The sequence below is a fragment of the Rhipicephalus microplus genome, chromosome 6 (assembly GCF_043290135.1).
Source record: "Rhipicephalus microplus isolate Deutch F79 chromosome 6, USDA_Rmic, whole genome shotgun sequence".
Lineage (NCBI taxonomy): Eukaryota > Metazoa > Arthropoda > Arachnida > Ixodida > Ixodidae > Rhipicephalus > Rhipicephalus microplus.
This window is the reverse complement of record NC_134705.1, coordinates 91,585,404-91,598,738: the sequence shown is the minus strand read 5'-3', so window position 1 is coordinate 91,598,738 and position 13,335 is coordinate 91,585,404. Positions and strand designations below refer to the sequence as shown.

The window sequence follows — 13,335 nt, the reverse complement described above, 5'->3', positions numbered from 1 at the left end:
AGAAAAGCGCCGAGGCCTGTTGCATGCAGCTGCGCGAATGTAGAAAGTAAATCAAAAGAAGCGAGAGCGACGGAGGTGGTTCTGAGATTACTGTTAGCCACAACACTCCAACGCCAGTTGCTGCTCATTTTTTGACACTTTATTAAATTACTTACAAATTGTCGCGCCATCTATGATCTTTTTTATTAAGTATATTTGCTACTTTGTGTTAAAAAAATTGTTTAACACGCGCTGCCGTTTTACCTACTAGGTGTTAGTTCTGTCTTTTAATAAAAAATATTGGTCAATGTTGGTGTTACTAAAACACACATTTTTTGCATGCGTTGCGTAACCAGCGTTGTTTTACGTTTTAGAGAGAGCGAGGCACGCTCGCCGTCTGCCGCGTCCCTCGAACCAGCGCGTCGTCTATTTCGCTTGGCGGATCCTTTCATGTTTTGTATATGCTTTCCTACGTCCGTTAGCAGGCTGCAAGCATCTTGTCACTTTGCGTTTTATTTTCCATTGCTTCTTCGCCGCAACCTACCATTGTTTTGTTGATACTTTGGTTTCTTGACGCGGCGCGTTGCTTGCCTCACACGGCACGGATGATTTCCCGCTCGCACGAAGCTGAGCTATTTCCACCGGAAACCGAAAAAAAGAAGGGAGTGACGAAGGAAAATCGCAATACTCGAAGCTCTTTCAAAAGTTCGAGACGACGCGCAGATGAGGCACGCGGGGTAGATGGACGACGAAACTGCAGACGAGTTACAGTCACACATACTTAATGTCAACGCTGTGTGCGGTCGTCTCGCGTTACGGAAGACGGTTAAACACAACGGACTCTCTTGATGCCACGTAACAAAAAACCAGGCGCTCTGTCTCATCTGAAAGGGCTGAGGTTATGAAGGAATGAATGCACGCCAGCGCTTGGAATCACATACATGTACGGCGGCTAACGCGACATATCTGCGAAAATGTCTTGTCGCCATGTGAACGTCACGTCAAACACTGTGCCACCTTATCAGTAATTAGTGAGAGGTCGTTCATTGCTGAGCTATTCACAGAGGAACCACATTCCACAAAACACGATCATATGACTACGCAACACCTGCAAACCGCGATGTGACACTTTCACACGCTCACGCCTGTCAGCAGGTATGGGATCAATACGCAGAACGCGATCCGCATAGCCACTCAAGCGACCCAACAAACAAAGCATGCGCCAACGCCGTTTTAGTTCAGTTCACGACGGGGGGGGGGGGGAGGGGGGGCGACTGTCCGGCTCTATATTCAAATGGGCCGCACCGCTGTTATCATCACGAACATCCTTCCTCGCCGTCAAATTTCCCACCTCCTTTCTCGACGCTCCGATTGGGCAGAACGTGTCACGTGATGCTCTCTTCGCGTCTCCGGTTGGCTGACGCGGCCGCCGGTCGGTTCAGTCAGTTTGAGCCGGCGACTTGGAGTGCATGGATGTCAGTGGAGCAAGCGTGCAAAAAAGCGTGCTGGGCGTTTTGTCGTGGTTCGCGCTCTTTAACAAGTTGCGTTTATCTGAATATTGCCCTGCGGATTTGTAGCGCAGCCACGCCCTGTGATTGACGGAGGAACTCCCTGCACCGAGCATCGGAACCGTGAGTGTTTTCGTTGTGTTTGTTGGCATGCCTAGGGAACCAGCGCCGGCTTCAAATGACAGCTCGCTTGGTAGACGGTTTTAGGGGGTGCACCGCGGGGCCTTTCATTTATAGCGTCGGGCGTTGCCACGCCGGCCTTTTCGCTATTGTCGGCGTCTTGAATCTCGACGACCGTCGCTTCCTGAATGCGCCTTGCGAGAGGGCTTCCGTCTCGTCGCATAGTAGTCGTTGTTCCGCTGCGCGTCGGCGCTATGCAACGCGCTTCGCTGAGTGAGTCATACAATACGTGGCCTTCGGCGAAGCTCAGAGGGGGCTTTCCTTTTACCTTGGTGCAGGAGCGTGCCGATAAACCCTTTTCATCCTGCGAAGTTGCGAAGGTATGCACCCGCGCTATCTCGGCTGAGGTGACTTCTCTAGGCCGCCAAGTTCGAAAGGAACAATTGTTGCGTGCGCGAAAAGATAACGACAATAGGTCGTGTAGACAGATATGCCTGGTGTGAAAGGAACTCGGGACGATTGCTATAATTGATAAAGAAGCCTAAATTTAGCTCGACCCAGTTTTGGTATGGTATTTGCGCTGTTGCCGCTTGTTGAAGCCAGTTCGCACGGACTTGAAACTTCTAACTCTTGCTTCCAAGCTCGACGTTTCCGCTAGTGTTCGCAGTGGCCTAAACTGTCGATTAATTAAGGTTTTGATGTGTTCGGTCTAGTATCTCCCACTTTCGGAAGACTGTGATATGGGGGGTAATTAGACATATTGACCGACCTGTCTGCATTCTATTTCAGTGGTATCGTGCTACGTGATGAATGGACGAACGCCAAATAATTGACAAGCATCCGCAGTATCGGTTTGAAGTGTTTTTAGACCGATTTGTGGCGATAACTGTTCTATGCGTGTGCGTCATGGATGCATAGTATGCGCAAAGCTGGTTGACGATCACAACATATCGAGATAACCGACTGCGCTGTGCATTCCTTTAATTCATGGAAAGTTGCTGCGCCACCGCATTCGTACGCTATCCCACGCATACCAGAGCCGCTGGATGAGGGTGTAATTTAGCGAGCTACTGTGTAGATAAGTCTTATCTTATCACAGGAGCTTTCATTTTGCGCGTGTTCTCGATTACGCGCACATATTATGCAGGTCGCTGACCGGCAGTTGTTTGCAATATAAAAATTCCTCTACGACGATTGAAGTGTTTGCTGCATCAACGGAACTTGCTCAGCGTGATAGTTATCAACTGTTTATGAGGGATGAACTTAAGTGAGATTACGAGCAGGAATGTGCGTCGCCTTATGAAGAGTCAAGCATGATAATTTGTAGGTTTCGGTGGCCGCGAATTACTGTTCCACATTCGGGGAGTCGGCATAGCGAAAACAATTCGTTGAAGTATCGGAACGCCCGTAGTGGCTGTATCGCGTGTTCGACTGTAGCGTAGGAGAGTTTATTCTATTTTATTCCACGCTACAGACCGAGGATCGGTGCAAGCAGAACAGGCGTATAGAGGCAGGATATTAGAAAAAATAAAATATTACGGGGTAAAATATTCTTTTAAAATAAAATACCAATTAACAGTAGGTGTCGAAGCTGACCAGAGAAAATATTACGCTGAACGGAAACATCACGCTGTTGCGCCTTTGGGTAGCGTGGTGCGGACTCGGGCCATCCGAGTCCCCGGAGAGGACGAGTAGAGAAGCCGGAGAAGGAGAAAAAATGTTTATATACAGTATTTACATGGTAGCGTGGTACAACATGAAAAGAGAATCACACACGAGCGCCTCTGCGCTAGCGTTTTTATACATCGTCCGCCTTCCCAAGATCCCTTGCAAAGAAAATTTATGCGCAGGATACTCCAATGAGATCGTCGTCTTCCTCTCCGTCCCCGAAGAGGGAAAGCCAAACACCGCCTCCCTCTGAACCTAGGAAAGGGGCAAGACATGCCCAGTTCGCTGTTTGGTGAGGGAGACCCCACGCGCCAGCGTGGCACCACAGTGAGATGACGTGGAATCCCATGCGCAAAGTCGCTCCCTGATGCAGCCAGGTTGACTCAAGCAAGGCAGAATACCCCGTACAGCTGCTGGGTCGACGCTGCTTCGGAGTGTTGCTCTCGGCGGCTGACAAAAGCTTGGCCAACGACTTTTGTGTCAAGAGGAGCCGGCGACGTGGTTTTTCCAGATTGTCCGCGTCCGTCGCCGTCCCGGTGCAGGGTTGACTCATCAACAGCTGCCAGGTGCCAGCAGGCCGCGAAGACCACGTGGAACTTGGGCGAGGCACAACAGCACCCCCGCCGCCAGATGATACATCGGGAGGTCGAGTTGTTCCATGCAGCTCGGCCGGGTCGATGTCGGCGACGTTCCGGCAAGGCTCTTGCTTTCTCGAAGGGCCTGGTCAAACTGGAATGCTCCAAGAGCTGGCCTCTGCGCCCCGCTTCGGTGAAAAGTGGGTGACAAGCTCCAAGAAACGACCTTTGTCAGCCACACACAATGCGACAAGCACCGCGTGCACGCCACTCTCATCGCCAGGCCTCCGATTTTACAAAGCAAACATCTTATCTTAATAACTTAAGCTCAAGGAAACAATGTGCATACCAATCGGGACAAGTGTCCAGTAACTCTTTCATACGTAACTCCATTTGGAATCGAGATAACATTATAATCAAGCTAAACAAGCAAACTGTAGAGCTCGGGACAACGAGGGAGTCAGTGAAAAATTTCTCTACGCCCTCACTGTAACACATTGAAAAAAAAAGTACACATAAACTAGGTAAAGGTAAACAAAAAAAATCAAACAAACCTTCCGCGTCTTTTGACGAGTCAAAACGCTCGACTTAGGGCGTCTGCATTTGTATGAAGGCCACCTCTCTTGTAGCGCACCTCGAAATTGTGCTGCTGCAGTGCTATGCTCCATCTGAGCAAACGACCATTCTTAGGTGACATTTGGTGTAACCAGGTTAGTGGAGAGTGATCAGTTTCTATAATAAACTTAGAGCCAGCAACATAGCAGCCTAGTTTTCGTACGGCCCAAACAATGCAAGCACATTCTTTTTCCGAAGTGCTATAAGCCTCTTCCCTGCTGCTCAATTTGCGACTCAAATACAAAACCGGCCGCTCCTCTCCACTCTGGTCCGTCTGACATAGCACTGCTCCTAAACCGCGTTCGCTTGCATCACACTGAATAGTGAAAGGTTTTGCAAAATCCGGTGCCCTCAAGACGGGTTTCTCACTCAATGCGTGCTTCAGCTTCTGAAAAGCGTCTTCCTTTTTAGAGTCCCATTGAATGTTCACAGGTTCGGTCTTGCGTAAACTATCTGTCAAAGGGCTGGCAATCTCGGAGTAATTCGGGACGTAATGCTGATAGTAACCTGTGAGGCCGAGGAATGCTCTCATCTCGGTCTTAGTGCTGGGACGACGATAACCGACCACCGCGGCTACCTTGAGTTCGGACGGTCGACGACGCCCATTTCCTACAATGTGCCCTAAATAGCTTACTTCAGCACAGCCCAAATGACATTTCTCTCTCTTTACCGTAAGACCTGCATTTTTGACCCGTTCCAAAACCATCCGAAGGTGTTCAACATGGTCTTCCCATTTGTCCGAAAATATCGCCACATCGTCTAGGTAAGGCAGCGCAAATTTCTCGAGCCCGTGGAGAACCTTATCCATCAGGCGGCTGAAACAATACGGCGCGTTCTTGAGCCCAAAGCTCATCATCAAAGGACGAAAAGTGCCCAGGGGTGAGATAAAAGCAGCGTATCGACTCGCGCGCTCTGTCAAGGGGACCTGCCAATACCCCCTAACAAGGTCTAACGTAGAAATGTATTTCGCCTTAGACACTGTCTCTACCCTCTCTTCAATGTTAGGAATAGGGTAAGTCTGGTCGACTGTTACAGAGTTCAGGCGGCGATAGTCCACGCATGGCCTTGGATCACGGCCCGGAATCTCAACCAAAATCAAAGGCGAGGTGAAATCACTGTCTGCTTCGATGATAACACCTAGGTCGATCATGCGGCGAATTTCGGCCTCTAGTATCTCTCTCTGTCTAGGTGACACCCGATACGGCTTACAGCTGATCGGCTTGTTAACCGTCAGCTCAATGTCGTGCTTAATCACATCCGTTTTGCCTGGCTTCTCGGAGAAAACGGTAGCGAATTCCTGTACTAAAAGCTCTAAATCTTCCTCTTGAGCCTTACTTAGGGTGTTCCCTGTGTCTACCCTATCGGACAATGTGCTGCTGACCGTGCCATCGGAAAGACAAAGGATTTCCGCGCCCTCATCCTCAGGAACATTGAGTGCAAGGTTTACTACTGCTTTTCGTCGCATGTAGGGTTTCATTAGGTTACTGTGATACACTTTGGGGCATTTCCGGCCCCACTTTACCTCGTAGTTGGTGTCTGAAAGCACTGACAACACTGTCGCTGGTCCCTCCCATTGTACGTCCAGCTTGTTTTTTCTTGAAGGGCACAACAGCATCACCTCATCGCCCACTCTAAAGACTCGCTTTCGAGCTGACTTATCGTAACGGGCCTTGGAAAGCGCCTGTGCTGCGCGCATGTTGCTCTCCACCACTTCGCGTGTAGTCCCCAGTCGCCCCAATAAATCCAGTACATAGGAAACCACATTAGGGTCCTCCCCATATCCAGTCCATGACTCTCGTATTAAGTGCAGCGGACCTCTCAAGTTCCTGCCGTAGACAAGTTCAGCCGGACTAAAACCCGTACTCTCGTGTGGGGCCGACCTCAGAGAAAACATCGCAGCTGGTATACACCCCTCCCAGTCACTTTTATGCTCAAAGCACAAAGCTCGCAAAACGCGTTTCATGACCGAGTGCATGCGTTCCACAGGGTTCGACTGTGGATGGTGAATAGAGCTATGCGCGATTTTTATCCCGCAGCGTTCTAGGAATGTAGTCGTAAGGCAGCTTGTGAACACACTTCCGTTGTCACACTGTATCTCCGAGGGAAAACCCACCCGAGAAAAAATAGACAACAATGCGTCCACCACGCATACTGAACTCAACTCTTTCAGTGCGATTGCCTCCGGGAACTTGGTGGCAACGCACAGCGCGGTCAGGACGTACCGATATCCTGATTTAGATGGAGGCAGAGGCCCCACGATGTCAATCACGAGCCGACGGAAGGGTTCTGTGACTATTGGCACTAGTTTCATTGGTGCCTTCCATTTGTCTGTTGATTTTCCTATCCGCTGACAAGTGTCGCATCCACGGACAAACATCTCTACATCCTTCCAGCACCCGGGCCAGTAGAACTCCTGAGCCAGCTTAGCTTTCGTTTTCTTTATACCTAAGTGGCCCGCCCAGGCGTTGCTGTGGGCCAGGTCGAGAATGTTCCGCCGGTATTTTAGTGGAACTACCACTTGGTTGTAGACCCGCCCTTTAGCGTTCTCATACCTGCGATGCAACACCTCGTTTTGGGTGTAGAACGAAACGTTCTTCCTAGAGTTACCTTCCTTATGTATGGCATCTAGCAGCATAGAGAGTGCGAGATCCGCCTTTTGATCGACCACTAGCGTTGCACGGTCGGTTCTGGCTAGCTGACACCAACTGGTGGACGCGGGTGTTAACACCGAGCCTGTCACCAAGTCCTCGTTTTCGGGCGTTAGAGATATTTCCTCGCTGTTGTCGACCATAGCCCCAGTTTCCGTCTCGACAACTCGCATGGCAGACTCATTTTCCGTCGCAACTACCTCAGGTTTTCCTACACTGCCCTCGGACGTCTGTTCCCCAGAGGGTGAGCTGCTCAGCTGTTGCGTCAGCTCGCGCGCCTTCGAACGGGTAAGGGCCATGCAAGCTATTTCGGTGGCAAATGATTCTCCACGTGTTTTTAACATTTCCTCAGACTTATTTGAAAATAGGTAAGGGAAGTGCTCCGGAAGGTTGGCTGAAATTGCTGCTTCCGTACACAATTGGCCGAAAGGGCCCTCGATTACAACCCTCGCTATCGGTAGGCAGACGCTTTGCTTTTCTGCCACTTGCCGAATCCAGGCACACTCTCCTATATAGTCTTCGGAAGATACGCAACTTGGATGCGCTACATCCATTGTGGCCGCCGAGTCCCTCAATACCCTACACATTCGGCCGTTCACTGAGAGTGTCCTCATGTAAGGCTTCAACAGCTTTAAGCTATCCTCTGACTCCTGAATTGTGGCAAATGCCATGTGCCTTTTACAGCTCCTGGCCATGTGGCCCTTTTCTCCGCAGCTGTAGCAAACAACTGGCTTCCGCGCTTCTAACGCATGCGCTATGTCACCAGGCGCCTTTGAACCTGATGAAGGTGCCGCCTTAGTCCCCTCACTGTCCTTTCCCTGCTGATTGTCTAATAACTTGGAATTTTCGGGTTTCCAGTTATTTCTTGCAAACCTCTTGCGTCCCTGGTTTCCCGACCAGCTTTCTACCTTTTCATTTTTTTCCGAAGTTCGTGGTGTATTGCGGAGACTACGGCGTGAACAGTAATCTTCGGCGAGTTCTGCTGCCCTGTTCATGTCTACGTCTTTCATCCTATCCTGCACCCAAAGCCTTACCTCCTCGGGAATTCCCCGGTAAAACTGCTCAAGTACCATCAACTCAATGACCTTGTCATGGTTGCCATAGACTTGCGCGCTTTTGAGCCACTCTTCAAAGTTGGCTCTAATTTGGTAGGCATAGTCTGAATGAGATTCGTTGCCCCTCTTAGAGTGCCTGAACCGCAGGCGGAAAGCCTCTGTCGATAGGCGACATTTTCGTAGCAATGCAGCATTTACCCTGTCATACACCTCGGAGTCCTCTTTATTCATTCTTGCGATAACATCGGACACTTCGCCTGGTAGTACGCATATCAGTTTTTGTGGCCAAGTCTCCCTACTAAACCCTGCATTTTCGCATGCTCGCTCAAAATGCACGAGGTATAATGCAATGTCGTCACCCGCCTTGAAGGTGTGGATTAGATCCTTTATCTTTGATTCTCCACCCCCTGAATTTTGATTTCCCACGGACATACGAAGCTCCAGTTCTTTCAGACGGATTTCATGTTCTTTATCCTCGCGATCCCTCCTTATTTCCTCCTCTCTTTGTTCACGGGCTAAGCGCTCACGCTCCTCTTTCTTTGCCAAAATGGTTTCTCTGGCCTCAATGGCCTCTTCTAAACTCACTTCCTCTTTTCCCAAGTGCTCCAAAATTTGTTGTTTTCTTTTAACCGAGCCGACCGAAATATTCAGCTCCTGACAAATTTCGAGGAGTTCTTGGACCTTAAACTTCTCCATCTTAGATATGCACACCGTTTCTCTTCTAAGGTAATTTTGCCCACGAGCCACCCAATTCTTGGTCTGCGAATCAAAATTTACCAAAATCACCCTACCACGTTACCGACCATCTGCGCTAACGAGTCTGGCGAAAAGAAGAGCAAACACGCGGCACTCACCACTTCGATGCAGCCGACGCAGGCGAATCCCACCGCTGCCACCACTGTTGCGCCTTTGGGTAGCGTGGTGCGGACTCGGGCCATCCGAGTCCCCGGAGAGGACGAGTAGAGAAGCCGGAGAAGGAGAAAAAATGTTTATATACAGTATTTACATCGTAGCGTGGTACAACATGAAAAGAGAATCACACACGAGCGCCTCTGCGCTAGCGTTTTTATACATCGTCCGCCTTCCCAAGATCCCTTGCAAAGAAAATTTATGCGCAGGATACTCCAATGAGATCGTCGTCTTCCTCTCCGTCCCCGAAGAGGGAAAGCCAAACACCGCCTCCCTCTGAACCTAGGAAAGGGGCAAGACATGCCCAGTTCGCTGTTTGGTGAGGGAGACCCCACGCGCCAGCGTGGCACCACAGTGAGATGACGTGGAATCCCATGCGCAAAGTCGCTCCCTGATGCAGCCAGGTTGACTCAAGCAAGGCAGAATACCCCGTACAGCTGCTGGGTCGACGCTGCTTCGGAGTGTTGCTCTCGGCGGCTGACAAAAGCTTGGCCAACGACTTTTGTGTCAAGAGGAGCCGGCGACGTGGTTTTTCCAGATTGTCCGCGTCCGTCGCCGTCCCGGTGCAGGGTTGACTCATCAACAGCTGCCAGGTGCCAGCAGGCCGCGAAGACCACGTGGAACTTGGGCGAGGCACAACAACGCAAATATAAATTCCCACGTGGGCCGCACTTCGGTGGGGATGAAATGGAAAATCAGCCGTGTGCTTAACCATATGTGAATGCAAATGGTATAGGGCCCAGTACCGAACAGGGCGTTTGAAATGAACCGGTACCAATCAGCCCAAATGACCGTTTTGCATAACCATAGGCGGCCAAAATCATTCAGTTCCACCCCCCCCCTACATTGCGTTTCTCATCATCATATCGGGGCTTTGGCGCGTGAGAGCATATAAAATTATATTCAACGTACTGTGAAGTTTACTGTAATTCAAGCTAACGCCACTGTGCAGGTTCGATAGACGTAGCTTCCTTGCACAGGTGAACGCAGTCGCTGTCCATAACTCTTGGGAGCATATGCTTTTTCTCGTTTGCGCGCGTGACTTGACAACTCGACACGGATGCCTCACTCGAGTGACGAAGCATTCCTGTCAATCATGCTGTTAGTGTACTCCATGGAGTCTTTTGAGACCTACTTCCTTTGCACGCCTCGACAATTCGTGCGTGAAAAACGAGCCGCCGGGATATGCCATACCTTTCGAGTCACGAGTTTCCTGCCGGGCATCGGATACATCTCTCTGCAAGATTCGAACGCCGTGCCGAGCCATATTACTCTCTAGATCTCTCTAGGTAAACACATATATAATCACAAAATCGAGCTTTCTTGTTTTTGATTGTGTGACAACGCACTTTTTTTCTGGGTCTCCTGGGAATATAGATAGCATGATTAGTTATTCCTTGGGTTTAATTACCCTGCTGTAGTGACTGATATCGCTTGCACGAAATACGTATGCACGGGGAAGGAGGTCAAAAGTTTCCAGGCTACGCTCCCATAGGAATATGTAGATGGGTAAGTGGCCTGGGAACTTTTGACGCTCCTTGTACGTTTCTGTCGCTCGAAAACTAATAGACGTTTTCGCTTATTGTTTCACAGTATACATATCGCTATGGACGAATTGTACATGATGAATTGTTGTTTGTAGTTGCGCCTTATAGGAACGAAAGTTCAATAACGCTCGGATGTAGTTGGAACGCCGTCGCCGTATACAGTTTGCAAATAAGTGACTGGAAGCGTTACCGTCACAATTTGTTCGGTGTCTATACATCTTGCGAGATGGTTGTCTACATTGCGTGAATTGAGACACTAATTCATGCGGAATCGTCGGCAATGACCGCGCGGATGAAGCTGCTCGATCGGCTCATGACCAAGACCAGCGCACGCCCATACCACTCTTGAGAACGGACGCTGCAAGGCTACTACAATCACTTGCTCGCCGTATATCTCTCCTACAATGGAATACGCAGGGTTTCTCCAACACGCACCTGTACTCGATCGACCCAAACTTGCAACTTCGTTTGCCATCCGGGTTCCCACGATGCGCTGAAACTTTACTGTGTCGCATGAGGTTGGGCGTGGCATTTACGAGTTCGTACTCTCGTCTCCTTGGATTGGCGAGCACTTCGGCATGCAACATCTGCACCTGCGAGGAAACGCTTGAGTACATTCTATGTCATTGCCCAGCATACCAGACTGAACGACGTATTATGGAAGCCAAGCTCTGTCAGCTGGATTCACGGCCGCTTACAGAAGAGAACATCCTGGGACCTTGGCCGACGGCTTCCCATACGCGCAAAGCCACGAAAGCCCTCTTGTACTTTTTAAGGACCACCAGACTTCACGACCGCTTGTGAAAGAACTGTGCGAGGCCGTGCTGTGTAGTCTCGAGCTTACTATTTATGCTTCTCTTTCTTACTCCTTTTCTTTTCTGTCTCTTTCCGTTCTATTATTCCCCTTTTCCCCCACCCCAAGTGTAGGGTAGCCAACCGAGCCAAGCTTGGTTAACCTCCCTGCCTTTTATCTCTATTTACATATCTCTCTCTAATGCAACCGCCTAATTACGTAATGTTGCTACTTCATAAACCATCCCATTTCCACTAGCATCGTAATGTATACACATTGTAGCCAGTGTGTTGGCAAGGATTGTTCACCTTGAACGAATAATCGGAATGGGAATGCTGCATATTCTATGATGCATATTCTATAAAATATAAGCGCTGAAAAGTCGCAAGTTTATTTTTGATACCTCATATTTAGGTTACACTTTTCTTTTAGTTCACGTATTTCGGGCAGCTTTTCTTTAGAACCTTTCAATCAATCAATCAGTTTATTATCATGCATGTCAATGTGAAACCACATTGGCTCAGGGAAACCTTCTCAAAATGGCTGTTTTAAGACTGTGTTGCTCTCAGAGTACAGTGTAGACAGCTTTTAGCGACAAACGATTACGTAGGCCTTAGCAGGCGCCGTCGCAATGAATGACGTCACGGTATACACACGGGTGTGGGAAATCCCGCGTGTATTTTGTTTTCGCTCGTTCGCTTACCAGCATTTTCTCGTGGTACGGATGCCTCAGTCACTGTGATTTAGCTGGTGCGAGATCATTTGTTTTTCTGTAGTGACTCTCTATAGTTGCTCCATTAGGGCCTGCATCGTAAACGTGTCCCGCTTGCGTTATAGCTTTATGCACCGGGCCTTCCTATTGTGCCATATCACGAAATCGTGGGTTCGATTCCCGGTAACTATTGTTTCGATAGGGTGAATAATTTGGTTGCAGAAACTAGCGCGCGTCTGGAGATAATTGCTGTTCGAAGTTAATACGCGGAGCCTGCCGCTTCGTGCGCTTCCATTAGGTTGCGTTGCTAGCTGCCTTTGTTGTTCCTCATTCTTTGCAGGGCGGTGGCCCCCGCGGCTTGTACTTTGCAAAACCGGTTGCGTGCCCGCCCGCAAACTAGCTGCTCGGACGTTCCGATTTTTCCAGAACGCGCAATCGACATTGCGTTGAAAGCGTCGGCCGAGACCTTGTGCCGTGGTATTATTTATCGACACGCGTATGAATAGCCAGCCAGCGACCATTTTTCGAAGTGTTTTATATGCGACAGCACGCCTAAACGTAACTCCCGCCTCCCCTCCCCCGCGCTTTTGAACTGCAAGGCAGGACGGTATTTCTAAATTATTATTTTATTCATGATAACTTGAACCTTTCCACTGTTTACAAACACAGGCCTTTGATGACGTCAGGTTTCGCTAACCTATGTGCCTTACTGGCATCGGTGGGTATGGGAAGAGCGTTAGAAAATAGCCTGCCGATTTTGTACATTTTCCGTCGCTTATTTGACAAAATATATTCAAATAAATGTTCTTTTTGAGCTTCATAAAAATTACGAGATTCTCTTGAACATTACGCACGTTCCTTTTATCCGAAGAAATAATAAGACTTTCCTTACCCTTAAAAAAAGAAAACGTGAAAACGTTCTCTCAGTTTCGACGTTAGGAGATGGTAAATGAGGTGACCGGAGGTGTTTTTGGGGCGCAACGCTTGCAATCTTAAAACCGTCTATTGCGGGTCGCATGATGGCAGCCCCCTGTATTTATTCCATTTCGATAAAATGAGAAACAGTCGCCTTGACCTATCGTACTTCCTCGGATATCATTACGTTGGTAAATTAATGTTTACTATAGACGACGGCTAGTGTTGGCTTTCGTCTATCCGCTCTTATAAAACCAACGTTGATTTGTCCAAAGTGAATCCAGTTATGAT

At 49.1% G+C, this 13,335-nt stretch overlaps 1 protein-coding gene across 2 annotated transcripts in view; it reads left to right on the top strand.

The window, feature by feature from the left end:
* The first annotated feature begins 1,406 nt into the window (after nt 1-1,406).
* The window catches only part of LOC119167484 (uncharacterized), a 32,279-nt gene continuing 20,350 nt past the window's right edge, over nt 1,407-13,335 (top strand). Inside the window, exon 1 of one of the 2 annotated variants that reach the window (XM_075866187.1) lies at nt 1,407-1,610. The gene's annotated coding sequence lies outside the window, so the exon portion shown is untranslated. The remainder of the gene's footprint in view (nt 1,611-13,335) is intronic. The other variant, XM_075866186.1, reaches the window with a different exon arrangement.